This window comes from Pinus tabuliformis, chromosome 4_1 (assembly GCF_031772625.1).
Source record: "Pinus tabuliformis cultivar Carrire ecotype Pingquan chromosome 4_1, CPIR1, whole genome shotgun sequence".
NCBI lineage: Eukaryota > Viridiplantae > Streptophyta > Pinopsida > Pinales > Pinaceae > Pinus > Pinus tabuliformis.
Genome location: NC_142303.1, coordinates 779,628,630 through 779,637,543, shown reverse-complemented (window position 1 = coordinate 779,637,543; position 8,914 = coordinate 779,628,630). Strand labels below are relative to the sequence as shown.

At 41.8% G+C, this 8,914-nt stretch overlaps 1 protein-coding gene across 9 annotated transcripts in view; it reads left to right on the top strand.

Annotated features, from left to right (window-relative positions):
* Positions 1-2,240: 2,240 nt before the first annotated feature.
* The window catches only part of CI51 (51 kDa subunit of complex I), a 61,503-nt gene continuing 54,829 nt past the window's right edge, over positions 2,241-8,914 (top strand). For 6 of the 9 annotated variants that reach the window (XR_016258206.1, XR_016258201.1, XR_016258204.1 and 3 more), the window contains exon 1: positions 2,241-2,748. The gene's annotated coding sequence lies outside the window, so the exon portion shown is untranslated. Of the gene's footprint in view, positions 2,749-5,847; positions 6,348-8,914 lie in introns of those variants that run through there. The other 3 variants (XR_016258207.1, XR_016258203.1, XM_089420336.1) reach the window with 3 other exon arrangements.

The following is an 8,914-nucleotide window of genomic DNA, read 5'->3' as shown; positions in this document are numbered from 1 at the left end:
CTGGTAATCCTAAAAGAAGGAGGATCAAGAGAGGGCTGAGAGGTGTGAGGAGAGGAAGGATGGAGAGGAGGATTAGTGGAAGGGAAATTAGGCCCAGAATCAGCCTCGGAGAGGATCACGAAGGGATTAGAGGATGGAGGGATAGGAGGGTCGGACAGCCGAGGAGATGAGGGAGGATTCTGAAGGGGAGGTTGCTGGGAGGAGGAGGGTTGCTGACGGGAAGGATGCTGATGGGAAGGACCAGGGGCCTCAGGTTCCGAAGATTTGAGGGGTGGAGAATTTTTTTTCCTTTTTACAGTTTCCCATTGCCCATCCTGCTCATCAGATTCTACATTAACTATTTTAGTGCATCTATTTGCAAAGTGTCCATATTCGTGGCATACCTTGCATTTGAAGGGGATCTGCGCGTAGTCCAACTGCTAAATATGGCACCAGTCATCAACTTTCAGTTTGATCGCTTCCGACAGTCCTCGTCCCAGATCAACTTCTACACAAATCCGTGCACACGCCTGCATGTTGTCTTTGGGTTCACTGCGATCTATATATTTCCTGACCGCATTTCCTATTGCTTTAACCGAGTCGTCCCCCCAGCAGTGAAGGGGAAGATGAGGCAATCTAACCCAAACTGGGACCGCATTTGGTATATCAAGTTCTGGATCAAAATCCGGAGTCCATTTATTGAGATAGAGGCCTCTGGAGTCCATAAAGTAAGGCCCATTTCTGAATATTAGATCTTTATCCTATTTGGTTTCAAAATGAAAAGTATAAAATCCTCTGCCACAGAATTTGATGGATATTTTACCCTGGATCTTGTCCGACCAGTTTCTCTCGACCCATCTTTGCACTGTTCTGGGTGATGGCCACAGTCCTGTAAATTGCCCGATTAACCCTTTCTCTGCTAAGGAAATGGCTGCCATGCGCGGAATGGTAGGAGGCAGCTGAACTTCTTGTAATACATCAAGCTTCTTCACAAACTTTGTTGCTGTTGGTCTAGGTCTTTGCGGAGGTAGAGACTTTACCAGATTGGAGAAGGCTCTTTGCAGCTCCGGATCCCCACCGGGCGGATCCGGAGGGTCCATGCTGAAGTTCGATCAAGCGATCCCAGGCCGAGGTCGATCTCAGGTTCGCGCGCGCGCAATTATAAGCATTTACTTACTAATTAATAGCATTTTTATTTTGTAATTAGTTAGCCTAATTAGTATTTATAGGCCCTTTCATGTATTTAGAAAGGGTCCTCAGTTTTTGTATAAACTCAAATCAGTAAGTCACACTATTGTGCTTCTGATATATTTTTTATGAAGACTGGGCCAGTATTATGAATTTTAACGAAGAAAGCTTTGATGACATGTGCACTATTGCCTTATTGTGGAAGCGTTTCTAAGTTAGAAGAAGGAATTTGAATGCGATTGATATCGAGAGTGATTCAAATAACATATGATACTATTATCTATGCTCTTGTCTCATTCTTGCTTGTGAATCAACATTTATTTAATCTTGCTATCATTGGATATATGTATGTGTTTTAACATCAATCTTTATACTTTTCACTATTGAATGTCTAAGGAGTGATATTCTTTCAATCATATTTATGTCTATGATAAATATGAAGAATAATGTAATAATGTTTTCTTGATTACTTTGTTCAACTATTTGAACAAAGTAATTATCATATGAATAAATGTCTTTGTTACCAATAGAGTCATTTATATGCCTGTTTGTGTATAAAGATCATCAAAAGTTACACTAAAGCAGAAATTTCCCGGGATAGGATAGTTGTTCATAATTTTACTTTTAGATTAAATCATTCATTCGTTATCATTAGATATTTAAGAATCAACCACTTATCCATCATATTTACCAATCATTGGGAAACTGGTCCCATTATTTCCAATCGGAGCCACCACACCAAACGGAAAAGGAGTTGCCTTTAAGGTCCAGACCGGGTGGTTTTCCCCGATATTTTTGCAGTGATTTTCAAGGCATCGATAGGGTCTTAGAATGTAATGACCCCATTCATTCTGCAAATGTGTTAATTATCTCAATCATCGTGCACTCATGTAGATATGACAAATATTGCCTTGGTTACCTTACATGACTATTGTAAATACCTTCTTGATCAATTTTGTAAATAGTGAAAATAATGAATATACATATAATAAATACCCTGTACATTTTGAAAATGAGATATATATATCTATATTCTTGGTCATTTTACAATAGGGTGAATGCTAGTTAAACATTTCCAAATTTCATAACCTTTGTAAAGTGTATGTATATATTATATGAATGTAAACCTTAGATAATGAGGAAAATCATCATCTTAAAGATAGCACATGGATACATCAACCCATGGTAAACTTCATGAAAAACATTGCAAAAATGAAATATATGATAAATGGCAGGCCAAATGGCACAAAATGGATCGGTCGAGAGGAGCTGGGCCAGGCTGGACGCTAACTAACCAGAGAGAGAGAGCGAACCATAGAAAAGAAGGGGAAAAAGGTACCACAAAAAATATCAACGAGAGAACCACGAGAAAGGGGAAAGACGGAAAGGGTAGAGAAGGCAGAGCCAAAAAAAACGGAACAGGGGGGGGCATTCGAAAGGGAAAAAACCAGAGAGCGTGCTGCTGCCGGAAGAGGGAGGCCCGAGGTATGTGGCGTATTATTCCGGCGGATCGCTGCATAGAAGACTGAGGACAGCCAAGTAACGAGCTCGTGGCCCGTGGTGAAGGTCCAACTGATTGAGGTTTGTCAAGTTTTTTTTTTTCCTTGCTGAACTGTGCTAAAACATCTAGACCTACGTAGATACCAATTAATAGTTTTGTTAAGGTCATCGTGTAAATATATTGGGTGGATGATGCTTCTTATACCACTCTTTCTCATTCCTGCACATGCCTGTAACTTTTGTATAACCATATGACCTTGCTGGAAGGGCCAATTAGTGCCGGTAATCTTGGATAACGATGCCTAGTTACAAACCTCTCGTTAGGTAGTCACATACAAAACTGGTGTGAAGTTGGATAGTTTTCAAGTAAATGCTAGGAGATGGCTGCAATAATTTGTGAAAGCCTGCACAGAATTGCTATATGTTACATATCTCTTTCCAATATATTACCAGCACCTTGTCCCAATCAGTCCTGCACATCATGGCCCTCTTAAATTTGATGTTGCAACTCCCGAAGAGCTGATTTGAAAATACTTGGGACAAGTATACAAGGTTAATTGCTGTCTGGGGATAATTTTATGTTCCTTCTTATGCATACCTTGGAAATTAGGTCTCAGAAATCCTGAATTAACTGAGGATGGAGGTTCTCACCTTTGGAGTCCATCATTGGCTAGTGGGTGGAGGTAGCAGATCGCTCGCTGCTCTGGACTAGCCTTCCTGAATTGAATTAACTGAGGGTGGAGGCTCTCAACTCTGGAGTCCCTCATTGGCGAGTGGGTGGAGGTAACAGACCGCTGCCTACCCTGGACTAGCCGCTGCCTACCCTGGACTAGCCTTTGCCGAAGTACTCAAATTGTAGAGGACTCTAGAGTCCCTGCACTGGGTGGAGTTACTGTAGCAGTGAAGTCAGGGTGGAGGAAAACCTCTGGAGCCCCTCATTGGCTGCTGGGTAGAGGTGGCTTACCTCTGGGGTCCCTGGACTGGCCTGGATTTGAATACTTTAATGCCAGAACTTAGAAGGGTGGTGGTGGGTTAGACCTCTGGAATCCCGGGTACATCTGGCAGTGTGGTCAGTGGACAGTCTTCAAAAGCTGGGGGTGGTGGCTGCATGAGAACCCTGATTGCAGTTTGTCAATGGCTGGGTGGCAAATTCCTGTCCCTGTTCCAATGCCCACTTTCTGGAAAATTGTGATTTCCTTAGATCAATCTCCCAATAAGTTTTATTGTTGTCAAAATGTTGAAGGTATAGTGTTGTGGCTTACTGTTATTATTGAGATCCTGCATCCATGATCTAAGTTTCTCTCTAAGGTTTATGCCCCTTCACATTGATTGTACTGCAATAATTACTGCTACTGTTCATGAGATAGGTATGTGGTTTGAATATGCTGAACGTATGGTCATTGTTTGAAATTATGAAGAGTTAATAATAAAATGTGCAAGGCTGGGACTGTGTATGATGTGTTACACAAGATAGCCGACAAAAGAATTTCTCATACTCAAACAATACTACATCAACAATGGCTTCCTACCTCTCACACACCTTTATCTATGGCATGTAAATCTCTAGCATAGTTCTATACTCCTTCTCTGGACGGGGTGATAGGGGTGAGCCCTTACAATTGCATTTATATCGCAATGCCAGTGCCACTATCTGTTATACCTTCAATGAGATAAGTGGCTCTATGCATACTTCCATGACCTTGCAATGAAGTCTGGAAACAATCTTGAAAGGTCAGACATCCATTGTGGTGCAATGAAAATGAATATGACTCGTACATATATAGTTCATGGATTGAAGGACGATTTGTTAAATTTTTGGTTAACATGCTCTTTGCTTAGGGCAGTTACTCCTGAGATCCATATCAGCCCAATATTAATTCATTTCATTTCCATATAACATTATCATATTAAGAGTAACTGGTGAAATAACATAGACAATAAAAGAAGAGGACAAGCCAAGACCAGAGGACACAAGGATATGGCTCAGGCCAGGGGAAAAACCCCAAGACGGGGAAAACCCTTGATCAATTCATCTTATAATCAAATATCAAATGTTCAGCAGAGAGAGAGAGTGTACAATCAAAGTCAAACATGACTTGCAAACATGATGAACAATAACATAGTCCAAATGACCAAGAAACAGTCCAGACAAGTCTTTCATTCAGCCTTCAGATAAGAGTAGACATACTCTGCCCTAGACAGAGGTCAATGATAGACAAAGCAACTACAAATCAGTCTCCTAAAGGAGCTGAATCCTGGATCAGATAATGTGGCTTTCCTTGTTGATGATAGTGGACCCAAGACAGTTCAATTCTGAGAAGATTGCAGGTCTGGTTAGGGCATACATCAGTCCTAACATAATGCAGCAAAAACATGTGAATAACCCCAAAAGAGCTTGCACTTCCTTGCTGAGATTGCAGCTTAGGGTAGACTGATATTTAGACTTTACAATCGCCCCCAGGCATTGATCCAAACCCTGTAATCTCCATTGAAGGTCTGTGGACTGCAAGTGAAGACAAACATTGCTCAGGACTGCCCTCAAGTGCCTATCAAATATACCCAGCTTTGTTCCAAAAGTCTCAGCCACCAGTCTATGGAACTTGGCTAATCAAACAAGAGAAGAAAGGCCTGCGGCCTAGCTGAAGTAGCCTTCCAAGTGCAGCGGCTCATCTGAGGTAAAGAGGTCCCACACAAACCAGTCCCAATACACACTCTAAACTGTCCAGAATTTCCTCAAGGCCTGTGGCTGTCCATCTGAAACATCTCGGCCCTTATGCAGAAGAAAACCCAAAGACAAACAACCCTTCGTCCTCCTTCTCCAAGTACTCGTGTTAATTTTGGCAACTAGGGCCAAACTTCATCTTGGACAGCTCATATGAGGCAGCTGATATTTTTAATAGATTCCTCTCTCTGAGAGGTGTAGGATTGATCTAAATATCATCCCATTCTAACATGTACAAATGGAATTATGAATTTATTTTGATTATGGACAAATTGTCAAGGTCGGCCAGCGAACTCATGTAGGTTCAGAAGCCCAACAGTTACGTCTATTCATCCTCAATGTTTGCATATAAATACAAGGTGCCTCCTCCTCATTTGGACACTTCACTCACTCACACATCTCTCTCTTCTTGATTGGGTACGGATTTCTGAGGCTTCTCTCTCTCCACACGTGCGAAGAAGGGACTGTTCTTTTGCTGTCCCTGCGTTGACCAGTGTTGACCGAAAATTGCAGAAGGTTGTTTTGACTAGTGTTGACCATCTTTACCTGCGGTTTTGTGTGGGGTATTTCTGTTTGGGCAGGCCGCAGTTCTAGGCACGAAATCCAAGGCTGTTTGACCAGCATTGACAGTGCTAGGGTTTGCTGCAGTGTAGACTTTTGTTGACCGAATTTGACTGGACTTTTTTGGACTGTTTTTGGGCTGATTTGACTTGCTATTGGAGGCCGAGTTGACCGAGTTTGACCAAGCTGTTTTGGAGGTCAAAATCTGGCCTGTTGACCGGTGTTGACTTTCTGGTTAGGGCAATCTGTTTCTGCTGTTTGACTGATTAGATTTCATTGTGATTGGGCAAGTGAATATTGTATATTGCTCTCTCTCTCTGATGAACTTTTAAAGACTTATAAGAAGAATTGATCAAGGGTTCCCCACATTGGTGTTTGTTCTTGGCTGGTGCCATATCTTTTGTCCTCTTGTCTTGGATTGTCTTCTATTGTTATTGTTTATGTTCTATCTGCGTTTTATTATCATGGATGTGATTGCTAAACTAGATATTGATATTGGGCTAATAAAGAAATTGAAGTAAAATTGCTCTAAGCATAGAACATACCATTGTTATCCAAAAATTAACAACTCGGCTGCCTCAGACATATCTTTAAGTATTGGATGATCTAAATGAGGTAGGAGAACTTCTCTTTTTATATAAGATGGAGAGGTTTTCACATGTCTAAATAACCCAAAGCTGACCTTGATAATTTGAACATATGGGGGCATAAATTCAAAAACACATTTTTTCTTAACCATATTTGATGATCTTTAGGTCGATTTTGGTCCTCTCGAAAAGAGGAATCTAATGCAACAATTATTTCCATCAAATGAGATATTCAAAGTAGAATTTGGACCTAGTTGCCTAATTTAACACTCCCTCTCAATTATGGAGAATTCCACCTGCCAATCCATCATGCCATCCTGTCATCATGAACCATCTCTGCATCTCGTCTCAACCCTGTTGAACACCACTATAGATAATTAAGAAGGATCGATCGAGTGAGTCACAAGACCTTGCCACTCTCCACTGACTAAAGTCAGTCCACATAACTAGGGGATGAACACCAATCGGATTTTATCCTAAGAGATGAGTTTGTTAAACATCATGCATCCTAGACATAGGGAGTACGACAGTACACGATGCGTCCATCGGTAGTGCTATGGTTGTTAAAATTGGTAACTAGGGCCAAACTCCATGTGGGTCATCTTATTTATGGCAACTGATATTTTTCTTGGATCCCTTTCATCGAGAGGTGTAGGATTGATCTAAAGATCATCCGATTCCGATAAGTATTCATGGAGTTATGAATTTATTTGCATTATAAGACAATTCTTCAAGGTTGGCCAGCAACCAAATAAACCCCACATGTGCTTAACGTTTTAGTATAAATAGAGGTGGCCTTCAAGTCATTTCAACACACTTGGGATCTCTTCCTCTCTCTACTTGTCTTTGGGTTTTAGTAGGAGGAGAGATCCTAAGGAATAACGTTGCCCTGATCCAAATTGCCAGAAAAGCTGGAAAAGCCAGAATTGCCGGTAAAGGCCAGAAATGTCGGAAAAGTCGGAAAAGGCCGGAAATGCCGGAACTGCCAGAAAAGCTGGAACTGCCGGAAAAGTCGGAGCCACCGGAAAAGCCGGAAAAGCTGGAAAAGCCGGAATTGTCGGAATGGGCGGAAAAGCCGGAAAAGCTGGAAAAGCCGGAATTGTCGGAATGGGCGGAAAAGCCGGAACTGCCAGCAAAGTCAGAAAAGCCGGAAAAGCCGGAACTGCCGGAAAAGCTCGAACTACCGAAAAAGCCGGGACTGTCGGAACTGCCGGGAACAATCGGAACTGCTGGGAACAATCGGAACTGCTGGAACTGCCGGGAACAGCCGGAACTGCCAGAACTGTTGGGAACTGCCGAAACAGCAGGAGCATTTGTCTTCGAAGGAGAGCAGCATGCAAGAGACAACTAACTAACATTGGGACAATTGTATGGTATTTAGCAGCAAATAAACCAAGCATGCAATGTTACAGCTAGCATGCAAGGGACAACTAGCATGCAACAACAAGCATGCTAAGGACAACAAGCATGCTAGGGACAACAAGCAAGCAAGGGACAACAAGCATGCAAGGTGCAACCAACACATAGGTCAGGATGGCAACATGGTGCAGCAATGGCACATAATGCAGTACAGTGATGGTTACAGTTATGATTAATGAAGTGTGATGAAATGCAACATAGTGATGATGGGTGCAGCATGGTGCAACATGATGACGAAATGCAGCACAACGATAGGTGAAGGAGTCACCTTGGAGAATTAATTGAAGCAACATGTCTTCAACTGATCTCATGTATCATCTTCTTAGAGATGATCTATGCTCTTATCTAGATAAGTCAAAGTGTTGACTTCTGTTGTAAACGTGCTATCTCTCTCTCTCTCTCCGTTGAACTATTGAAGAACATATAAGAAGAATTGATCAAGGGTTTCCCCACATTGGAGTTTGTCCTAGGCTAGCGCCACATCTTATGTCCTCTTGTCTTGGCTTGTCTTCTGCGATTTATGTTTATGTTCTATCTACAGTTTACTTTAATGCTGATGTGATTGCTAATTTGGAAAAGATATGGAGCTAACTGTGAAAATTGAAATAAATTGCTCTAAGCATAGAACATACCAAAAATTAACATGGTATCAGAGGTGAGGTGAAGACAATGCCCAAGCAAGAGTGAAAGAGCAATCATCGAAGGCAGTTGGGAAAGGACAAAAGGATCAGTGGATTCGTCATCTCTCTTCAAATTCACCAAGGGTGAAGTCAAAGCAGAGAATATTATCAGAATGGTGCAGCGGAATATGGCCTACCTAAAGATCAATTCATTGGAAGACTGCATCTCAGGGTGGAAGGAAAGGTAGATAACTAGCCCATTATGCGAAGGAGTGTCCGAATGGCAAGGACACATCACTGGATGATGATAACAATCATTCTAGGGACATTTTCAATGA